Here is a 23,096-nt window from a genome sequence, read left to right as displayed (position 1 = left end):
GCTTTGAACACTTCTCCCTTCCCTTCAGATCCTCAGCAAAAGGAAAAAAGAGGCTTTGAACTGGAAGCAGAGGCTGCAAAGCTCTTGGTTTGATGGAGGGGTTTTCATGTGGAGCTGGAGATGGCCACAGGACAAGCTGGCAGCACCAGGGACACAGCAAGGGCAGGGATGGATGGGAGGATGAATTTGGTTTCCTTCATTTGCTCATAACCAGCCTAGGAGTCCTGGAAAGCACCAGCAGCTCTGCTGCGAACAAAACAGCGAAGAGATTTCTTCACATCTCCTCCAGCAACGACTTCAGCTGGGAAGTGGGGCTGTGCACAACCAGGAGAGTGGGAGGGAGTGCCAAAATCCCAAGGGCTTGGTGAGAAAACGGTTGTGTTGTGTGTGTGAGAGAGCGTGAGTGTGAGAGAGCGTGTGTGCAGCTTGGATAAACCATCCTCAAGTGGGAAAACATCCTCTCTGTGCTGGCCTCGTGGGGCGGGGTGCTGACAACTCCTCCCTGCTTCTCAGTTTGGTGTTGATTCCACTCAGGAGATGCAGAGAACTGGAGGATGGGGAGAGAGGAGGAGTCCAAAGCTCAGCAGAGCCCTCGTTAGGGCCAGACCTAATGAAACCTGTGAGCTGCCCTGTGAGGAATGAATAACCCAGGGGACACGAGGTGAGACCTGCCCAAAAGCCCAAAAGCACCTTTTGCTCCTGTTCATGACTAATCCCTGGAGCTGCTGGATGTGTCAGGGATCAGAAATGGTCTTCCCAGGAGAGAAAAACCCAGAGTCAGAAAGCAAGCATGGAAAAAAAAAACCCATGATGTCTCTGCTGAAATATCTGCAGCCTCTCTTCTGCTTTTCTCCGACACCCTGTGATTGATACCAAACCTTTCACCGTAGTTGATATCAAACCTTTCTCCATTGCCCCAGTCAGCCTGAGGATCATCATCACAACTGAGTCACAGACTGCTTTGGGTTGGAAGGGACTTTAAAACTCATCCAGTCCCACCTCTGCCATGGGCAGGGACACCTTCCACAACCCCAGATTGCTCCAAACCCTGTCCAGCCTGGCCTTGGGCACTTCCAGAGTTGTGACATCCACAGCTTCTCTGAGTAACCTGTGCCAGGGCTTCCCCAGCCTCACAGGGAAGCATTTATTCCCAATATCCCATCTTACCCTGCCCTTTGTGAATTTGCACCCATTCTCCCACATCCAAAGTCCAAATGCAGCTCTCTTTTATCCCCTTTAGGTACAGACTTCGTGACTTTCACTGATCACTGGAGCTTTTTTTTTTAATATTTTGATGTGGCTCCCCAAAATGTGGAGCTGTGTTGTGTGGCTGCACCTTTGGGGACAAAAAAGCTGCTGGCCTTGCCCTTCTGCCCTCACCCTGCTCAGGTCTGGTTTTCCCTGCTTTCCTCCCAGTGCTCCTGGGGAACCCTTTAAAAAAACCCCAAAAACAACAAAACAACCTCATCTTTGGGAGTTTTCTCTCTTCAGCAGCAGTGTCCCAGGGAGAAGGTGGGAGAAGCGGGACCTTGTGTGTGTCCATTCCCACCCCACAGGATTTTTTGTGGCTCTGGTTTGACTCCCACTCCCTCCTGCAGCTCTCAGTCTTCTCCCATCCCTTCCTGGGTGCCAGAGCTTTAACCCCACATGGGAACAATTCAAAATATCTCTCAAATACCCCAGTGACACAGCCCTGGGCAGGAGAGGGGTGGTGTGGGAGCAGGGAGAAAGGGAAAGCAGCTTTGTCAGTGACTTGCAGGAGAGCAAACGAGCTCCTGTGTGGTTTGGGTGGTTTCATGGTGAACATGGGGGTGCTGGGGAGGGACTGGGAACATAAACCCTGTGAGGAACCACTGAGGGAACTGGGGGTGCTCAGCCTGGAGAAAAGGAGACTCAGAGGTGCCCTCATCACTCTACAGCTCCTGCAAGCTGCCTGTGCTCAGCTGGGGCTGGGCTCTTTCTCCAGCAGCACTGACACAACCAGAGCACACAGCCTCAAGCTGCACCAAGGGAAATTTAAGTTTGATACAGGAAAAAGTTTTTCACAGAAAGGGTGATAAAGTTCTGGAATGGCTGCTCAGGGAGGTGCTGGAGTCACCATCCCTGGGTGTATTTAACAAAGCCTGGATGTGGCACTGGGTGCCAGGGTTGAGTTGAGGTGTTGGGGCTGGGTTGGACTGGATGATCTTGAAGTTCTCTTCCAACCTGCTCATTCTGGGAATCCTGTGATTCTGTAATTCTGTGATTGATTCTGTGATTCTGTGAATTCTGTGATTCTCTTAATCTGTGATTCTGTGAATTTGGTGATTCTGTGAATTCTGTGATCCTGTCATTCTGTGATCCTGCAGGTTCTGTGAATTCTGCGGATTCTGTGATTGATTCTGTGAATTCTGAGATTCTGTGATTCTGTTGATTCTGTGAATTCTGTGATTTCTGTGAATCCTGTGATTCAGTGATTCTGTAAATTCTATGATTCTGTGAATTCTGTGATTCTATGATTCTGTGATTCTGTGAATTCTGCGCTGCATTAATGCTTGGATGTGTTGACCTTTAGAGCTTCTTTCCAACCTCCACCATCCTGTGACTTGATATTCCCAAAGGAATGCAGCAATTCCTGGTTGGGGCTGTCCATCCATGCTGAGCCAGCCCAGAACCTGTGGCCCAAACCCAGACAAAGATTCCTGGTGCTTTGTGCAAGGATTTGCCAGAGGAGGAGGCTGCGGCAGCACCTGCTCTCTCCACTCCTCAGCTTTCCTCTCATCCCTACCTTGAGCTGGGGGAAGCAGAATTCCTCAGGCATGCATGGAAAATGGGCAGCACTTGTGAAACAAGCTCCAGAGGAGCTTGGCACATGTTCCAGGCTTGCACTTCATCTATTTGGGACAGAACTCACCCTGGCACAGCATCCTCATTAATTTCTCTGAGCTGGGAGCAATCCCACACCGTTCATCTCACCTGTGCTGCTGACAGGGGCTGCCCTGGGATCTGCCGGTGCACACACCAGGAGGATTCCCAGCCTTTTTCCTCGGTAGTTTTGGGGTTTTTTTTAAAATGAATCAATGCTGACAAATTGCTCAGACATTCCCAGGGGGCTCTGCAGGAGCATCAGTGGCTTTGGGGCGGCGTTTCAGACACGGCCAAATGACACACAGATGTGGAGCTGTATTCTTTTAAAAGTTTTTTAGAAAACAAAAAAAAAAAACATCAGGAAGAAGATGAAGGTAAAAATAAGGGAGAAGAGGAAGAACTCCTTTCCTCAGGCAGTGGTTGGTGGCCTGGAGAGCTCCCTGCCATTTGATATTCAGTGTTTGAGGGGAAACTTGGCAAGTTCATGGACCAGAAATCCATCAGGATCTGCTGTAAATTGCACAGGAGGCAGATCGGGGAGTGTATTGAGGAAATATAAAGCAGGCTGTCAGAGGGACCCTTTTCCACCTATCCCTGCCCATTGCTGATAGAATTGTTGAGGTTGGAAAAGACCTCTGAGATCATCAAGCCCAAAACTTCCTATTGATTCTCATCCCTAAAACATTAAGTGCCCCCATTGTGTCCCAGGAATGCAACAGACTGTGCAGAAAGAGCTGTGAAAATTCGAATTGTTGTAATCTGGAGGTGCTTGTGTTCATGATTCCACAAAAAACCAAAACAAAAACACCCAAAATCCCCCAAAAACCAATCAAACAAAAAACTAAACCAAAACCAAACCAAAACAAAAACCAAAAAACAAAACCAAACCAAAACAAAAAAAAAAAAAACCCCCCAAAATAAAACACCAAAAAACCCCAACAAACCCCCCACGCCCCAAAACCCAACAAAGTCCCCCAATCCCAAAAAACCAACCAAACAAAAAACTAAACCAAAACCAAACCAAAACAAAAAACCAAAAAACAAAAGCAAACCAAACAAACAAAAAAAAAAAACCCCAAAGTAAAACACCAAAAACAAAAAAGCCCCCAAAACCCCCCGACCCCCACAAACCCAACAAAACCCCCCAATCCCAAAAAAAACCCAAACAAAAACCTAAAACAAAACCAAACCAAAACAAAAAAACCCAAAAACCGAAACCAAAACAAAGCAAAAAACCCAAAAAACCCCAAAATAAAACACCAACAAACAAACAAAACAAAAAACACCCCCACACCCCCCAAAACCCAACATAACCCCCCAAATCCCAAAAAACAACAACAAAAACCCCCTGAAACAAAACCAAAACAAAACAAAAAAACAAAAAACAAAACCAAACCAAAACAAAAAACCCCCAAAAACCACCCAAAATAAAACACCAAAAAACAAAACCAAACCAAAAAAAAACCCCAAACAAACCCAACCCCCAAAACCCCCAAATAACAAAACCCAAAAAAACCCCAAAAACCAAGCCCCCCAACAATGCAAGCCACACAAACCACCAAACACCTTCATATTTTGCTAAACTAAACCAAACCATGGAGTTTTCCAGGCTGAGGATGGATCAGCTGTCACGAAAGCAGCAGAATCTGCACGGTACGACAAGAAATTCCTCTCCAGCAGGAAGGTGGGATGGCGGGGAGGGGGAGATGGGGGCTGATTTTTTGGGCAGGCTGTGGGAAGGAAGAGGCTGCTCATCCCATGAGGAGATGCTGAAGGCCCCAGTTCCCTGGGAAGGCCAGGAGCAACAGCCTGGTGCATCCCAGGCCTTCCTAAATGTGATTTCCCTGGACACAAGGAGAGGAAATGCTGTCCCAGGAACCTGGAGAAGTCTCATGATGTCACTTCTGCAGGTGGAGGGGACATGGCCATTGTGCTGTGCTATGATGCCACATAGACCCTACAGCCAGGAGGAAAGAAAACTCTGGGTGTTGTCATGGACATGTTTTATGAAAAATCCTTTTTCTAGGATTTTTTTTCTCCTGAGAAGCTAAGAGGCCTCAGAAACAAAAGGTAAACAATAATTATCTGCTGCTGTGGAATACAACAGGTGAATCTTTGATTGGTCTCATGTGGTTGTTTTTAATTGATGGCCAATCACAGTCCAGCTGTCTCGGACTCTCTGGTCAGTCACAAGATTTTATCATCATTCCATTCCTTTCTATTCCTTCTGATGAAACCCTTTCTTCTATTCTTTTAGTATAATTTTAATATATAATTTTCTTTTAATATAATATATCTCATAAAATAATAAATCAGCCTTCTGAAACATGGAGTCAAGATTCTCATCTCTTCCCTCATTCTGGGAACCCTCAAACACCACAACAGGATGTGACACTTGGGGACATGGCCAGTGGTGGCCTTGGCAGCGCTGGGGGAATGGTTGGACTGGGTTATTCTGGAGGGATTTTCCAAGCTAAACAATTCTGGGATTCTTTCTGGGAGGGGCTTCTTGCTTTGCCTCTGTGGCTCTCGGCAGCCTCACGCTGGTCCCCGTGATCCTGCCTCCCTCATCTCCTCATCCCAGGAAGCTCCACCCCGTGAGGCTGGCACCTGTTTGCCTTGGAAAAGGTCTTTTATTCCTTCTTCAACCAAGGCACTGCTGAGATACCTCTGGGGGAATGAGGGAGAGGGGTTAAACCCCCCCCAAAATGTCAGTGGTCCTAAAAATAGCCAGGCTTTTCCTGCTCCCATTGACTCACCCTCACAGACCACAAACCCCTGAGTCACAGCAGGGGCTCTGGGGGGGAATCATCCTTCCCTGCTCTGCTCCAAACAGAGCTTGGTTGTGTCCAGAGTGACCCAGGGACAGCCCTGCCCTCCTGCAGGGACCAAGAGCTGTCCCCTCTCCAGCATCCAGATCCTCATGATCCTAACCCAGCATTCATGATCCTAACCCAGCATTCCCAAAATTCTGCACCTCTCCCACCAAGGGGAAGGTGCAGAAGGATCTGCTCACACCTGCCCTGCTCAGTCCCACCACAGCAGAGACCCCCATCCCACAGCTGGGTTTAAAGGAAAGGTTCTCACTGAAATTTCTTCTCCCATCCCTTCCTGGGTGCCAGAGCTGTAACCCCACATGGGAATAACTCCAAATACCTCTCAAAAAGCCTCACTCAGTGCTCCCAGCTAAAGAACAGGAATGAAGGGAAAAAATCAAAATTATTCTGGAGGTGTTGGGACCTGGAGTCTGTCCAGCTGCCTCTGGACAACAACACAACCTCCAGAAGACACCAGGTGACCCCAGGAACCCTCACAGCCACCAAGGAAGTGGTGACCACAGGGAATGGGGCAGAGGAGGGGTCCATGGTCCTTTGGTGCCAGCCAACCCCCTTTTCCCTGCAGGAGACATCCCACCAAGAGCTGTCCCCTCTCCAGCACCCAGATCCTCATGATCCTAACCCAACATTCATGTTCCTAATGCAGCATTCCCAAAACTCTGCCCTTTGGTCCCTGGGGCCCTCTCCCAGCAAGAGGAAGGTGCAGAAGGATCTGCTCACACCTGCCCTGCTCAGTCCCACCACAGCAGAGACCCCCATCCCACAGCTGGGCTCAGAGGAAAGGTTCTCACTGATATTTTGGGAGCTGTTTCCTTCCCCTGCCCTCCTCCAGAATAGCTTTTTGTCTTTGGGTTTATTTTCTTTGTTGCCTCATAAAGGTTTGACCCTGGCGTGTTTTGAATGGAACCGGGGGCAGCATTGAATTCCTCCTGGGATGTGGCTGCCTCGGGCAGGGCAGGGAGGAGGGAATTTCATTGTGTCCAACCTTGCAGACCTTCGGGGGAGGGGGGAAAAGCAGAGAATTCGGAATTCTCCTTCTCCCGCTGCGGTTTCTGCCGCGTCCCCAGCCACCCGCACTCGTGTCACTTGTCACCCTGGCTGGGTGACAGCTCCACCAGCACAGCTCCTGTGCAGAGGGAAATTGGGATATCCATGCCCTGGCCAGGTTTGATCCAGCCTCTTCGCCCCTCTGATCAAGGTCACCACAAAATCCCCCATGGAGCCCAGAGATGGAGCCAGCTGCTTCTTGTGTGTTTGCAGTGTCTTAAAATAAAGAATAAAATAAAATATAAAATAGAATATAAAATAAAATAAAATAATAAAATAAATAAAATAAAATATAAAAAAAAAATAAAATAAATAAAAATATAAACCAATAATTTTTTAAAAAATACAATAAAAATAAATAAAATAATAAATAAATAAATAACATTAAATTAAATACAATAAATAAAAAGAAGTTAAAATATTAATAAATAAATAAAAATAAAAATAAATAAAATACATAATAACTAAAAATAAAATAAAATAAAATAAAATAAAATAAAATAAAATAAAATAAAATAAAAGCTCTCGTTGATCACAGAATTCACAGAATGACCATGTTGGAAGAGATCTTAAGGATCATCCAGTCCAACCCAGCCCCAACCCCTCAACTCAACCCTGGCACCCAGTGCCACATCCAGGCTTTGTTAAACACACCCAGGGATGGTGGACTCCACCACCTCCTGGGCAGAAAATTCCAGAACTTTATCACTGCTTCCATAAAAAAACTTTTCCTAATATCCAACCTGATGTGGCCTCCTGACCCACCAAAGGGTCTTGCAGAGCTCAGTTTTCATTTGGGCTCTCTCTTTTCCACCCAAAATACTTAAGAACCAACACTGGCAACCAAGACTAAACTTATTGGCATTCTGGCTCAACAAAGCTCTGGAATTTACTCCACAATTCAGTTTGAAATTTGCCATATCAGGTCTCTCCTGGACATTCACAGGGAGGAAGTGACTTTTAATTTGATTTTACAAAATTAAGAGCAGCAAAATAACAGCAGCAGCATTGCCTGTCCTCAAGCTGGGGATCAGAAAATTGCTGATAACAATGAAGGGAAAAAAAATTTAAAAAAGCTCAATAATTTCTGTTCTGGGTTTGGAAAAAGCAGGCTGATGTTCTCATATTGCACAGGGACAAGGAAGTGCTTTCTAGTCCATTAGTAACCCAGGAAGACACTAAATGGCATGGCCTGAGGAGAAACATTTTTAAACAGCAGGTTCAGATTAATTTGCTCCCAAGAGCCCCGTGGAAGCAGGACGAGGAGAGGTCTGGGCTGCTGCTCATCCTCTCTAAGAAGTCCTGGGATTTCTCTCAGATCCCAGAAGAGTGGAAAGATGATCATTACAGGGCAATATTAAAAAAAAAAAATGGGGTGGGGAAGGAAGAATTGGAGTGATGCAGCTTAGCGTGGTAGAAAGGGATGCAGGATTAGAGGGATGGAGCGTGGGAAGCTGTCAATATAAATAGATGGCTCATAAAAAACCAGCATTTCACAGACTCCTTCAGCCTCACCAGGGGCAGGTCTGGATCAGGGGACCCCAGCAGCAGCACAGATGGAAATGTGCCCCTGTGAGGAGCTTTGGTTTGGGGTGTTGTTTAAAAAATGAGTTATTCCAGAAGCATGGAATGGATTGGGTGGGAAGGGACCTTAAAATTCATCCCATTTCCAACCCCCTGGTGTGGGCAGGGACACTTCCACTATCCCAGGTTGCTCCAAGCCCTGTCCAACCTGGCCTTGGACACTGCCAGGGATCCAGGGGCAGCCACAGCTTCTCTGGGCACCTGTGCCAGGACTCCTCACCCTCCCACGGAACAATTTCTTCCCAGTATTTAAGGTAAATCTGGCAGTTTAAAGCCATTCCCTTTATCCTGTCACTCCCTACCTGCCCTTACTGTCCCTCTCCTTTTGTCACTGAATTTCACAGCGGGGAATGTTGGATCCTGACTGGATCCCCGGGCACAGGGATGATCCTCCCTCCTCCCTGTGCAGCTGCTGCTTGGAGGTAAAGGGGATGGGAAGATGAGAATCTCACTGATCCCATCCCAGAGCTTTCCAGGGATGCCTCCCACCCAAAGCTGTCTTTGGATCCCCCCAAACGTTTGCTGCCATCAGAATACACTGTCCCTGATACTGCCTGCTCCTTCCTCGCTCACTTTAATGCTGTTCCATCCTCCATGAATTTGTGGCAGGGAATTTCCAGAAGGGAATTATGACCTCTGAGAAAAGCTGCTTCACTCGGTTTGTCTTTAACTCAGCTTTTGAGTCATCTCCAGTTGCAGTTTGAGGCAGAGTGGAGTCACATCCTCATCCCTTCACCCCAGAAGCAGGAACTTTAACCCATTTTAGGCTCTGTAATAGCTACTCTGGACATTTTGGTAGCTCTGAGGAGTTAAAACCCCCTGCACCAGGCTGTGGTTCCCCTCTAGAAATTCCTCTGCAGTTCCAGGAATCCCCAGGATGCCTGTAAAAGGTGTCCCTGGAGCAGGAATCACCTCCCTGCTGCCATTCCCACCTCTTTGGGACACACTGGCCACTCCCAGGGAGGCAGAATCCCCCAAGGTAATTCCTGCCAATTACTGCAATCAGCTAATTAGCAAACAAGATCGATTCAAATGTAGTTGTGGTGTCAACAGCTATTATGCAAGCTGGTGTTTGCCGGAGGAAAGGCATCCTGAGAGTCAAAAAGCCCTCGGGGGTGGCAATTGAGGAGACCTAAAAGGGATATGGGGGGTAGCAGGGAAATTAAGGGGAAAAAAAACCAACCCAGCGCTGAGACAAATTAAGGAGGAAAAGTGTTAAGAATGGAAAGTGAGGCAGTAATTAATTACTTGTGAACACAAAAGGGGTGATGGAGAGGGGTGATTCTCACCAGCCAGCCTGGGATGAGAAGTCAGATTTTCACTGGGGAATTACCCGGGTTCCTCTGTAGGGATCCCCCAAAGGTGGGAAGCAGGGGAGCTTCTCCCTCCTGGAAAATTCCAGGGTGAAACACCTCGTGACGGTGTTCACAGGGGTCTTAGGATGAGGGAAGAGACGAGGATCTGACTCCATGTTTCAGAAGGCTGATTTATTATTTTATGATATATATTATATTAAAACTATACTAATGGAATAGAAGAAAAGATTTCATCAGAAGGCTAGCTAAGAATAGAAAAAAAAAGAATGATAACAAAGGTCTGTGGCTCAGACAGACAGTCTGAGCCATCTCACTGTGATTGGCCATTAATTAGAAACAACCACATGAGACCAATCACAGATGCACCTGTTGCATTCCACAGCAGCAGATAATCATTGTTTACATTTTGTTCCTGAGGCCTCTCAGCTTCTCAGGAGGAAAAATCCTAAGGAAAGGATTTTTCATAAAAGATGTCTGTGACAACACCCTGGGAAGAGCTCTGTGCCACAGGACACCCACCAGAACCAGCTCTCCGGTGAAAATCGATGGCAAATTTTGGGAACGAGTGGCCAGCCTGGGCTTGCCTGGGACGCAGGAATGTCCCGAGGGCAATTCCAGCCAGGCTGGCTCCATCCATCATTTCTCCTCCGGGAAGCACAAGCCTGGAGCTGGATGAGGGTGGGACACCCTGGTGTAAAGCCTGCAGAGACATCTGCTAATCCTCCCCTAAGCCCCTGGGATGGATTTAAAGGGTGTTTTTGTCGCTCGCCCCCGGGATCAAGATCCTTAGAGGATAAGCATCCAAAGGAAATGAAGGGATTCTTGTCCCCGCAGCGGGGCATGAAAGGGAGACCCTGCTCCTGCTGGGATGTCCCCATGAGGGGCGAGTGTCACCTCCTCCGTGCTGCCCCTAGGATGCTGCACCAAGGGAAATACAGGTTGGATATCAGGAAAAAGTTTTTTATAGAAAGAGTGAGAAAGTTCTGGAATGGCTGCCCGGGGAGGTGGTGGAGTCACCATCCCTGGGTGTGTTTAACAAAGCCTGGATGTGGCACTGGGTGCCAGGGTTGAGTTGAGGGGTTGGGGCTGGGTTGGACTGGATGGTCTCGGAAGTCTCTTCCAACCTGGTCATTCTGGGAATTCTGCGATTCTGTGATTCTGTGATTCTGTGAACTCTCTGATTCTGTGAATTCTGTGATTCTGTGAACTCTGTGATTCTGTGATTGAATTCTGTGGATTCTGTGATTCTGTGAATTCAGTGAATTCTGTGATTCTGTGGGCTCTGTGAATTCTGTGGATTCTGTCATTCTATGATTCTGTGATTCTGTGGCTCTGAATTCTGTGAATTCTGTGATTCTGTTGATTCTGTGAGTCTCTGAATTCTGTGGATTCTGTGATTTCTGTGATTTCTGTGATTTCTGTGAATTCTGTGATTCCAAGGCCGTGCTGGAATTCAGGCAGGAGCTCAGCTGCCCAGCTCAGGAGCTGCCAGATGCCCTGGTTTTATCCCAGCAGCTGGCCCAGAGAAACATTATCCAGCAGCCCAAATCTCTGCCTGCCTTTCAAACCCTGGAGGGGTGCAAAATTGCTTTGCACTCCAAAGGCGAGGGTGGAGAGCTAGAGGAAAGGGTTTTCCCTGCTTTTTATCCTGGTCAAAGCTGGGATTGGGGCCATACCACCGCGTCCTGCCTGTCCTCAACTTCTCTTTTGAGGATGAGAGGGAAAGACGACAACAGATCGATGGGAAACTTCATTAAAGAAGGAAAAAAATCAAATTTTCCAGCTGTGAGGAATAACCTGAGTGGTGGATGTATCCACAGAAAGGCTGGGATGGCTGTGCCAGGAACGTGGGCACTCAGGGATCGCTGGGGTGACTTGCAGGGCTCGTTTTTAAAACAAACAGATCCCTTTTATCGCCTGAAACGCCTCACCTCCGCCAGGAGGAAACGTGTGGAACAAAGAAACGCCACCACTAATCAGCTCTGGAGCTCGGGCCTTGGCTCAGGGAGCTCTTCCCAAAGCCAGGTACCCACCTCCCACAGTGCTGGGCACAACCCAGCCCTGCCTGGAGCCGGGCTGGCTGCTCCTGCTCACCGTGACATGGCACAGAGAGGGAAAGAATGGAATAATGGCTCCTTTCTTTTCCAGCTATCAGGAATGCACCACACCTGGTGCCCCTCGGGGAGTGTTTGCTGTCCCGGCGGGCGCCAAGGCCGGATTGTTTGCACGGGGATTTATTTATTTAATCTATTTTTTTTCCTAATGAAATATTATTATTAAAAGCTAATTTGGGCCCCTGAGAGTGTGGAGGGGAAGGCAAAGCTCTTGGCTGGCACTGAGGAATGTCAACAAGCTGGGTTTGGCTGTTCCCAAAGGCCTCCTGAGCTGCAGGAGATGAGTTTGTCTGGGCTCTGCTGGGAAACAGACACGGGGATTGCCCACCCCAAACACCTGCAGCCACAAAGTCTGGTTTGGAAATACCTCATCCTAGTCCCCAGATTAGCCCCCAGTCTGTACAACCCCTTGGGAGGCTGCAGAGGGAAACTGAGGTTGAGGAATGCGCCAAGGACAGCACCGAGTGCCAGCAGCGGGGAACAAAACAGACTAAAACTTTCCACTTGGGCCTCAACAGCACTGAAACCACTCCTGAGTGTTGGGGACACCCTGATCCCCAAAGAGATCGAGCCCTGGGGTTTGGAAAAGCACCAGGAGGGAGGAAGAGTGGGGCAGGTGGGAGGAAGAGTGCGGGAGAGGAACAAAGTCCTGCTGTGCAGGGGCTGGCTGGGCACCAGCTGGGCAGCAGTGATTTATTTACATTGCTGGAGGAGCTGGGAGAGCATCAGGGTCTCCCTGAGCCTGGCACTGTGCTCAGCTGGCTCCTGCAGACGAGTGTTTGTGTACTTGCTGAGCTGCACAGGGTGGAGATGTGGATTTTCCTAGCAGAGACCTTTTGGGAAACTTGTTTGTTGGAGGAGGGAGAGATTTGAGCCAAAACCAGGTCCTGGTCTTTTCCTGGACCACCAGGGACCCCCTCCCCTGGGCAGGAGAGCCTTGGGGTGCAGGGGCCTGTGGGGATGCTGCTCTGCCCATCTCATCCCAGCATCCCTGATGATTTTGGGGGATGTTTTCATCCTCTCCTTTCTGCCCTGGTGTCTCTGAGCCACCTTGAGGAGCCAATCCCCATAATAGGGACAGCCTTTCCTGTCTTCCATCCCACACTTTGGATCACAGCCTGGCCCAACAAACACCAACATGTGCCTGTCTGTTATAGACGTTCCTATAGACAAAAATAAAACTTTTTCAAATCATATACCTTTCTCCTCTTTCCTTTTAGATATATAGAAAGGGTGAGATATAGGAATGTGCCCCCTGTTGATGGAGTGACAAGACTATCCTTTGTCCCCATAAAAAGGAAAAGTCCAGAAGTTTCTATCCTCAATTAGGTGAAAAGTTATCTCATAGGACCTGGGGGACTTCACCTCAAACTTAAGGATAGCCAATTGGACAGAAGGCAAAAAGTCCCACCTGAGTAATTTACTAGAAAAAGAAGAGATCAAAAGGAAATAACCACTTTTGTGAGGTGTTTTACCAAGAGCAAGAAGACCTCTTGCACCTGGCTTTGTTTTTCCTGTAAAGAGTTTTGTTATTTTGCTTTTTATTAAAACCTTTTGTTCTCAACACTACCACGGACACCATCCTGCTGATTTTATGCCTTCTAAGGTAGCTGAGCTATCTTGGGTGTGAAATAGATCTCCAAGAGTTTATGAAACCTAGTTCAAAGAGACCCACATTTCAGCTGTCCCCTGTCCCCTTGCCATTCCTGACAGTGCTGGAGGCAGGGACTGCACTGTAGGGGAACATCTGAGGTGAGGCAGCCACTCCTGCCATGCCAACATCTCCTCTGGGATGGCTTGGCTGCTCCTCCAAGAGCTTGCCAAGGGCAGAGTCAGGGATGGAATGAAGGCAGCAGCCCGTGGGGAGCGAAGGAGCCTGTGCTAGATCAGCTGATATAATTAGAAAGCAGGGACAAGGAGGAGATGAGCTCCTGTGCCCAAAAGCTGGGCTGATTTTCCCAGCTCCAGCAGCTGGGCTAAGAAAAGCTCTGACCTCCTCCCCCTGTGCCTTGGTTTGGGGCACAGGGAGGAGTTCCCTGCATCCCAGTTTTTCCAGGGATGGGGCATCTACAGCTGCTTGGGGTGGTGACACCCACCACCATCACCTCAGCCAGTCAGGGTCCTCTCACCCCCTCAGCTGGGCCCACCAGGACTAGGCCCGGACAGGCCCACCGGGACTGGGCCTAGCCGGGCCCACCGGGACTGGGCCGAACAGGCCCACCAGGACTGGGCCCAGACAGGCCCACTGGGACTGGGCCTAGCTGGGCTCACCAGGCCTGGGCAGTGTCTGCCCCCCAAAACCACACTCCAAGTTGACTTTGCCAACCAGCTCCATGTCCAGGTTGTGTCTCCTCATGTTTTGGTTCAGGCAAGAACACCCAAATTTCCCCCAAATTGCCACCAAATGGGCCCAAAATGACCCTAAACAGGCCCAAAATGACCCCAAATGGGCCCAAAATTACAACTTGCTTGCAAAAGACTCAAAGGCCTGTGGTGGTGGTGGGGAGGTGGTGGATTTGTATGGGAGCATCTCGCTAAATGAGGTGACCGACTGGGAGAGCTGGGGGTGTTCATCTTGGAGAAGAGAAAACTCTGGGGAGATCTTCCAGCACCTTCCTGTGCCTCAAGGGCCTCCAACAGAGCTGGAGAGGGACTCAGATGGGATATTAGGGGAAAATTCCTCCCTGTGAAGGTGGGGAGGCCCTGGCACAGGGTGCCCAGAGAAGCCCCTGGATCCCTGGAAGTGTCCAAGGCCACGTTGGACAGGGCTTGGAGTGACCTGGGATGGTGGGAGGTGTCCCTGCTCATGTCAGGGGGGTGGAATGAGATGGTTTTAAGATCCAGACCATGAAATCCCAACCGCACAAGCCAGAGTTTCCCCATGGAAGAAGGAACTGGAAATCCATCTGCAAACCCACCTGGTCTCCTCTGGCAGCACTGACCCCCCCCACAAGCAACTCCCAAAACTTCCAAACTGACCTCAGAGCAAGGATTTAATAGGATTTAGTACCCGGGGAACCAAGCCTGGCTATCTGGGCAGTGCAGAACACACCTGGGCAGGCTGAGGAATGTCAGCAGGCTGGGTTTGGCTAGTCCCAAAGGCCTCCTGAGCTGCAGGAGATGAGTTTGTCTGGGCTCTGCTGGGAAACAGACAGGGGGATTGCCCACCCCAATATTCCTGCTGGATTTCTGGGACATTCCCAGCTGGTTAGGAGAGGAAGGGATGGACTCTTCTGAGGGCTGGGGGGAACATGGAGAACAACAACGAGGTTGTAGAAACAACCATGTACAGCAAGAAATCCTGAACACACAGAGAAGATTGGTTCTGTGGGTGTTTAGGAGATATCTGTGAGTGCAGGATGAGACCCAGCCTGGTCCACTGGGCTTGTTCTCACCTCCCTTCCTAAATAAACCCCCCATCCCATCCTGCTCCCAACTTTTGGCATCACTCCCCAGACCTTCCCAGCAGGAATTCCCTCTAGTGCTGGACAGACAGACAGTCACTGCTTATCTCAGGTTTTCATTCCTGCTTTGGATCATTATTTTTATTCCTGGTGCTGGGCTTCCAGAGCAAAGCAGCTCTTTGGGCCACACACCAAGGGATTTGGTTAATTCCTCACCCACAGAAGCACAGATATTTATTTAAAAGCTCCTCTTGTTATGTTACTTGGCAACTTGTGAGCCCGTGTGTTTCTCCAGCTGATAAATACTTGTGAGGTTGGTTGTGTGAAGAGCAGCATGTGTTAATGATCTGATTGCCTTTTTCCTGGGCTCCCTGCAAAGGGAACGGGCTCTGTTGCCCATTGGTGCCACAGGAGCTGGAGGTACTGGGGCTGGACATGATCCCAGGTGTGCTCAGGTGGGCAGGAGGCCAATGGCACCTGGAATTTTTCAGGTTTGGGGTGGCAGCAGGGCCAGGGCAGTGCCTGTCCCCTCTGCTGGCTCTGCTGGGGCACCTCCAGTGCTGGGGAAACTCCTGAGCCTCCCAAAACAAGGAAGAGCTGGAGGGGTTGGAGAGAATCCAGGGAAGGGAATAGAGCTGGGGAAGGGGCTGGAGCCCCAGGAGCAGCTGAGGGAGCTGGAAGGGGCTCAGCCTGGAGAAAAGGAGGCTCAGGGGGGCCCTTGTGGCTCTGCCAGGAGGGGACAGCCGGGGGGTCGGGCTCTGCTCCCAGGAAACAGGGGACAGGAGGAGAGGGAACGACCTCAGGCTGGGCCAGGGGAGGGTCAGGGGGGACATCAGGGAGAATTTCTACATGGAAAGGCTTGCTGAGCATTGGAAAGGTGGTGGTGGAGTCACAGTCCCTGGAATTACCCAAGGCATGAGTGGATGTGGCACTCAGAGCTCTGGCTTCGTTGGGGTGGTGGTGTTTGGTCAAAGGTTGGTACTCAGTGATCCCAGAGGTGTTTTCCAGCCTGAGTGAGTCTGGGGTTCTGGGATCACACCTGTCTAAACCAATCTGCTGGCTCTGGAGCTTGTCACTGGCCTGTGATCAGGATTTGGCTCTGAAGGAAAGAAAGGCTCATAATGGGCTCAGACAAAACTCAAATCCTTCTGCCTCAGGAAGCAGAAAAAGCCAACAGGACCCACATCTTCATGGCAGAACCCCCCAGTTTTGTGAGCTGGAAATTCAGCCACAATCCCAGAGAACCTGATCCCCAGCCTTGCAGCCCTGCAGGAACTCCTGCAGCTCCTGCATGGCTCAAGGGGACTTTGAGGTCCCTCTGCCAGGACAGCCCTTAGCTCCAGCCCAGATCACAAGGCAAGAGCCATCCCAATTTCCTGATAGTTACCTTTGTTTTCCTTGCTCTTCAGGGAGCTCCTTGGACCTTCCTCCCACCCATGGTGGAGCTCAGCCTGGTCCTTTCCCCCATGGAGGTGCCCGGGGTTGTGGGGTGATGGAAGAGCTGAGTTTTGGGTGCTTTGGGGAAGCAGCTGGATTATTGCAGGATCTTGAGGTGCTTGGTCCACCAGCACCTCCAGGATGGAGCATCCCAGCCTACCTATGGCTCCTGGTGCCACCTTATCCTGCTGGAACCCTGGAATGGTTTGGGATGGGAAGGACCAGGGATGCCACTCCCTAGACCTTGGAAAGAGCTCCCACAACCAGAGGATGAATCCAGGGGCTTTACCCAGCATGGAGCAGGGGTGTGGGGGAGCCAGAGGGGTTGGGGGGTCCCTGCCTGCTCCCCAGTCCCAGGGACAGGGATGTCTGGGCTCCTGGCCTCGTGCCTCCATTTCACTTTCAGATCCCTCAAATAATAACTGTGTTTGCCAGCTCCTGTGACAGGAATGACTAATGGGAAAGATCCTCTGTGAAGGGAAACAAGAAATCTCCTCGTTTCACCCTTTGTTTGCTGGGTTTCTCTGACAGCCCTGGGCATGGCTCAGTTCCTCTCCGGGAGAAAGCAGATTTTAAACCCTTCAACAGCTCCAGCAACACCATCTTAACTCTTAACCTTCCCTGTCGGGATAGAACTCCCTTCAGAAACTTTTTTTTTTGCAGCCAGTTTATCCACATTCCCGCTCCATCCACATGGAGCTCCGACAGCTGATGCAACGTGGTTTTCACAGTGCATGTGTGGAAAACACCCTCCCCATCTGCCTGGTGTTTTTGCAAGTCAGGGGACCTGTCTTTCTGTCTTTTTCCCCGTTTCTTCCCGGGATGGGTGATCAAAGATGCTTTTTCATGGTGATGGAAGCAGCAGGGGATGCCTGGGGCTGATGCTGCAGCCCCCAGGGACGGCGGGCTCTCCAGTCCCACCTCTTTTAGGACGAGCTGCTGCTGCTCTCTCCCAGATACCCACAGCCAGATGTGGGACCTTCAGATGCTCCTTTTACATCTGAGAGGGCTGGGAGTTGATCCCTGGGGGCGCCAGCAAGGAAGAGTTGGAGGAGGAAGAGGAGGAAGAGGAGGAGGAGGGGATCCCTTCCCTGCATGGAGAACTGAAGCCACACAGGCACCGCGCCGTGTTTAAATGCCCCAGCGAGCCAGCAGGGCCAATTTCAGCCCCTCCACCACCCCTCCTCTGCCCTGTTGCCATCACAAAAGCGACACCGGGGACAAGGTGCCCGCTGCCCTTGCAGCCAGGGCATCATCGCACGGCTCCGGCATTTCCACGCCTGTTCCCAGCCCGTTCGCCTCGCAGCCTTTGCAGAAAATAAATTCCCCAGCCAGGCTGAACTCGGATGACAGCATCGCTGCTATATTTAGCCACGCCAGATCGCCGCTCCAACCAGGGCCACACATAAACAAACCGAGCCCGCCCGGAGAGAGGGCACGGCCGGGGGATGGAGCGGCCTCCCGCTCCTGCCTGCCCCAAATTTGGGGTGCCCTGCGCTCCCCGTTATGCCAGCACCTCCCTGGAGGGCTCAGCGCTTGCAAAATTCGCTGCCTGAGCAGCTTGGAGGATGAAGGATGTGCCGGAGGGTGTTGGGAGCGGAGGGAGCTGCCAAAGGTTATCCCGCGGGGCAAGCGGCATCCCCCGGCTGCCGCGGCACCTCTGGCTCCCAGCTGGAATTCAGGGAGCTGTCGGCATCCCCTCCCTCCTGTGGGGCAGAAAATGCCAGAAAATGCCCCACTAGAGCCGTGCCCGCCCTTCCTACCTCCACTGCACATCTCCCTGCAGCCTTCCTGCCTGCTCCCCTCCTTGTCCGAGCCTCTGCCGTGGAGCATGGAGCTGCCCGGGGACCCACTGAGCTGCCCGGGCATCCATGGAGCTGCCCTGGAACCCACGGAGCTGCCCGGGGCTCCACGGAGCTGCCCGGGGGTTCACGGAGCTGCCCGGGGTTCACGGAGCTGCCCTGGGATCCACGGAGCTGCCCGGGGGTTCACGGAGCTGCCCGGGGGTTCACGGAGCTGCCCCGGGGTCCACGGGAGTGTGGAGCAGAGGGAAGAGGTTGTGGATGGGCAGCAGGGTCCATGCCTGCCTCACTCAGAGGCCTTGTGCTCCCTCCCCAGCTCCACACGGGGGGAAGGGGATGGGGATGCTCAGGGGGTGCTCAGGGGGTGCTCAGGGGATGTTCAAGGGGATGCTTAGGGGGGATGCTAAGGAAGTACTCAGGGGATGCTCAGGGGGTGCTTGGGGGGTACTCAGGGGGTGCTCAGGGGGTGCCCAGAGGATGCTAAGGGGGGGATGCCCAGGGGATGTTCAGGGGGTGCTCAGGGAGGGGAAGCTCACAGGGTGCTCAGGGGATGCTCAGGGGGTACTCAGGACTCAAGGGACGCCCAGGGAACACTCAAGGGGTGCTCAGGGAATGCTCAGGGGATGTTCAAGGGGATGCTCAGGGGGTACTCAGGGGATACTCAGGGGATGCCCAGGGGGATGCTCAGGGGGTACTCAGGGGGTGCTCAAGGGGGATACTCAGGGGGTACTCAGGAGATACTCAGGGAATGCTCAGGGGATAGTCAAGGGGATATTTAGGGGGGAATTCTCAGGGAATGCCCAGGGGGATGCTCAGGAGGTGCTCAGGGGGGACTCAGGTGATGCTCATGGGATGTCCAGGGGATGTTCAAGAGGATGCTCAGGGGGGGAAGCTCAGGGGGTGCTCAGGGAATGCTCAGGAGATGCTTGGGGGGTACTCAGGGGATACTCAGGGGATACTCAAGGAATGCCCAGGGGGATGCCCAGGAGGGTGTGGAGCACCCAGCAGCCCAACACCCTCCTCTGAAGCAGAGGAACCATCTGGCCCGGGGGGCCGCTGGCAGCCACAGGTCCCCAGGCTCTCTCCTCGGCTCCGAGGAGGGCACAGGGTGGTAAAGAGGGTCCCTGCTCCCCCCGGGCACACCCAGGGGCGCGGATGGGGCTCTGTGCTGCAGTGCAGCAGCTCCAGCCCCGCTGTCTCCCGGGGTGGGAGGTGGCGGAGGGGATGCCCACCTTCACCTCCGCCTGCTCCGAGCGGGATGAGCCATCAGGAGCGGCCACAACCCGGCGATGGAGCCCGGGACCCCCAGGAGCAGCGGGGTGGGCGTGCACCCATGGCCTGGGGGCCGCTCTTCCATCCCTGCAAAGCCTCCTGGGGTGATGTCCCAAGCGGGGATGGGGAGAAACGCTGGGTGCCCACCAAGCCGGGGTGAAGCCTCAGGCGGGGAGCCCCCTGCCATGACGTCCTCCGTCCGTCCGTCCGTCCCTCCCCACCGCCGCTGCTGGGCGAGGGCCACCCAGCACCGAGGCAATGACATAATTCCCAGCAACTGCACGTTAATCACCCGGCCGCCAGCAACCCCTCCGTGCCTCCAGCGCAACCCCCAGCCCCAGGCACCGCTCCCCTCCCCGACATCAAAGAAATAAAGAAATAAAGAGAGAAGGCGAGGGAAAGGTGACGAAGGGGAATAACCCGGCCCTGGCACTGGCACACGAGTCTGCCCCCCCCCCACCTCCCCTCGCCGCTCCTCCCCGCCTCGCACTCTATTTTTGGGTGCTGTCACATCCCGATGGCCCCGCGGGGCCAAATCCAGGCAGCTGCGACTTTAGGCACAAACACGGCTCCCTCCCCTCCATCACACCCGAAATCGGCGCTGCCAGCCCATCCTCCACCCCACCCCCTCCCCAAAAATCCTCCCCTCCCCCCAAAATCACATCTGGGTGGGTGGTTCAGGCGCGCCAAGCTCCAGCATCAGGTCCCCGAATAATAATCAGCTCGAACCTCTCCCTCCGTGCACCCCACCCCCGGGAGACCCCCCCTCATCATCACCCCCCACCCCATCCCACCTCCCCCCTCTCCCAGTTCCTCCCAGTCGCTTCCCAGCGCCGAGCCTTACTCTTGGCGGGGATGCCGGGCAGCAGCGATGGGGCCGGGATCAGGGCTGGCAGCAGCCGGGCGGCCGCTCCCGTCCGAGGGGTCTCATTATCTCATTTTGTCCTGTGTCACCAACACACACTCTCACACACACACACACGCACACACTCGCAGCCACGTTTCCCCCCCCTTCTTGCGGCAAACGGCGGCCAGCCCCGACCCCACCCCCTGTCACAGCAGCAGCCTAACAGCGAGCACCGGCAGGATGGAGGAGGATCTGCTCGCCTTCCCTTTAACTCTTCCCTCGCCACCCCCCAGGACAGGGCTCTGTCCCCGCGGACATGGATGGGGATGCTGGGGTGATGCTCGCACCTCCCTCGCCTTGTCGCCGCCCCCCCCCAAACAGGGCTCCGGGGTGTTTGGGGTGTGCCGGTGCCCTGGTTCTGTCCTCTGCAGCCTCATGCCCTCCAAAAAAGAGCCCCCGAATAGAGCTGAGCCCCGGCAGTGGGGCAGGGGGTGTCTGGCTGGGGTTGGAGGGGCTCGGGCAGCCCCGGGGTGGGAGCCAAGTCTGCCTGCCTGGATCCACCACGAAAATCCCATTTTGGTCCCTGTTCTCCCCCCGCCATTTCCAGGAGCAGAGCCCTTTGGGGTGGAGGGGGCACAGCCTGAACCCCTGATGGGGATGTGAGGTCAGTGTGGGAGAGGAAACAACTTCTCCCATCCCACGGAGAATCCAAGGACCTGAGCTCTCAGGGGGTGGGGACAAACTCCCCAAATTCCCTCTGACATGGATGAGCTGAGAAAGGGACATCCAAATGGCCAAGGGCTGAAGGCAGAGCAGCTCCTGGCTGTGACACTGCACGGAGTTGTCTTCTCCAAGGAGAAATGAGAGATGCCAGAAGGGAAAGGGGAAGGGGAAGGGGAAGGGGAAGGGGAAAGGGGAAAGGGAAGGGAAAGGGAAAGGGAAAGGGAAAGGGAAAGGGAAAGGGAAGGAAAGGGAAAGGGAAGGGGAAAGGGAAAGGGAAAGGGAAAGGGAAAGGGAAAGGGAAAGGGAAAGGGAAAGGGAAAGGGAAAGGGAAAGGGAAAGGGAAAGGGAAAGGGAAAGGGAAAGGGAAAGCTCATGGTGCTATCCATGGAGGGGTTGGTGGCACAGCGCTCCCAGTTCAGGTCCTGCAGCACACGCTGCTCTCTCCTCAGCCTTTCCATGGATAGATGGAGGTTACACCCCTCATGCTCATCTGTCAGGAGTCCCAGGAGGGAGGAAAGAGGCAGGAAATTGCTGTGACTGAATTCTGCAGCTTTCCAGTGAAACAGCAGAGCAGGTAATTAATTATTGCTGCTAATGGTGCTGGCCAGGCCCTCAGCTGCGCCCCCAGAACCTCAGGCTGTGAGTGTCTCCCTGCACAGGTTGCTGCTGACAGAGCTCCAGGGGCTGTGTGTGATCCTGCTGGGATGGAAAGGGCAGCTGAGGTTCCCTGATTTACTTACAGCCTTTGAGGACCAGGATTAGACTGGCTCAGCAAAGCCACCTCTGCTGTGGGTGGGACTCTGCTGCTTCCCACCAGCACTGCCGAGCTGTGGAGCAACTTAAATCCTGCATGGACAACTGGGGGGGTCTGTCCTGGCCTTCCTGGGCAGCCTGGTCTGCTCTGAGCCCGGCAGTGCAGCCTCTTTTGGGAACCCTGCAAGGGTAGGAGGTGTCCTACAGGAAGCTCATGGAGATTTTTGTGCTGCTTCAGATGAACCCTGCTCCAATTGTCACCCCAGCACACACGTCCAGGACTGAGCACCAAGCTGGAGCAGCACCTGATGGGAGATGAGCTCCAGCTGCCCTCTGCAAGGGATGCTGGAGTGCTCCTGAACACCATGAGGGAGCCTGCATGTGTTTCCCTACCCAAAATGGGTCATGCTTAGGCTGGGGCAGGTCCAGTTTTGTAGCTGAGAATCAGAATCACAGAATCATTTAGGTTGCGAAAGACCCCTAAGATCACTGAGTCCAAAAGTTAACCCAGTCCTGCTATGAGGAGAAGCTCTGATGGTGTTAAAGAGCTGCTCTGATGGTGTTACAGCTCCACCAGGCCAGCCCAGCATCCTGTCCCCAGCTGCAGCTGTCATTGGACACCCAAGGAAGCCCAAAACAGGTCAATATTTCCTCTTGGCATTCTCCAGCACCTCCAAGGGAGAGGTTTTTGCCGGGTCCAGACGTCCCTGGGAGCTGAGAACCCTCAGTGCGCTGTGAGTCCATCCCCACTGCAAGGTGCTGCCTCCTCGGGTGGGCTGAAGCCCAGAGCCTGTAGGACACCCCCATTCCCTCCCATTCCAATCACTGAACCTTTTGATAAGGATTATCCTGGGACCAGCACTGGGGCTGCAGGATCTTCACTCTGCTCCTCTATGCCAATCCCTCTCCAAGAGCTTGCAGATGCAGACTCCCTGTGGCAGGGTGGGATGAGCTCTCTCCCCAGGGGACAGCACTCTGCCCCCACTCCTCATCCTCATCCTCATCCTCATCCTCATCCTCATCCTCATCCTCATCCTCATCCTCATCCTCATCCTCATCCTCATCCTCACCCTCACCCTCATCCTGGCCCTGCTAAAACCCTGAGTGGACTTT

General features: G+C 52.6%; 1 protein-coding gene across 1 annotated transcript in view; it reads right to left on the bottom strand.

Moving 5' to 3' along the window:
* LZTS3 (leucine zipper tumor suppressor family member 3) overlaps positions 1–20,665 on the bottom strand; it is a 50,096-nt gene extending 29,431 nt beyond the window's left edge. The window contains exon 1 of the mRNA XM_030948400.1: positions 20,505–20,665. The gene's annotated coding sequence lies outside the window, so the exon portion shown is untranslated. The remainder of the gene's footprint in view (positions 1–20,504) is intronic.
* Positions 20,666–23,096: the final 2,431 nt, after the last annotated feature.

This window comes from Camarhynchus parvulus, chromosome 4 (genome assembly GCF_901933205.1).
Source record: "Camarhynchus parvulus chromosome 4, STF_HiC, whole genome shotgun sequence".
NCBI classification, from domain to species: domain Eukaryota; kingdom Metazoa; phylum Chordata; class Aves; order Passeriformes; family Thraupidae; genus Camarhynchus; species Camarhynchus parvulus.
The sequence above is the reverse complement of the archived record's forward strand: the minus strand, read 5'-3'. Positions and strand labels throughout refer to the sequence as shown.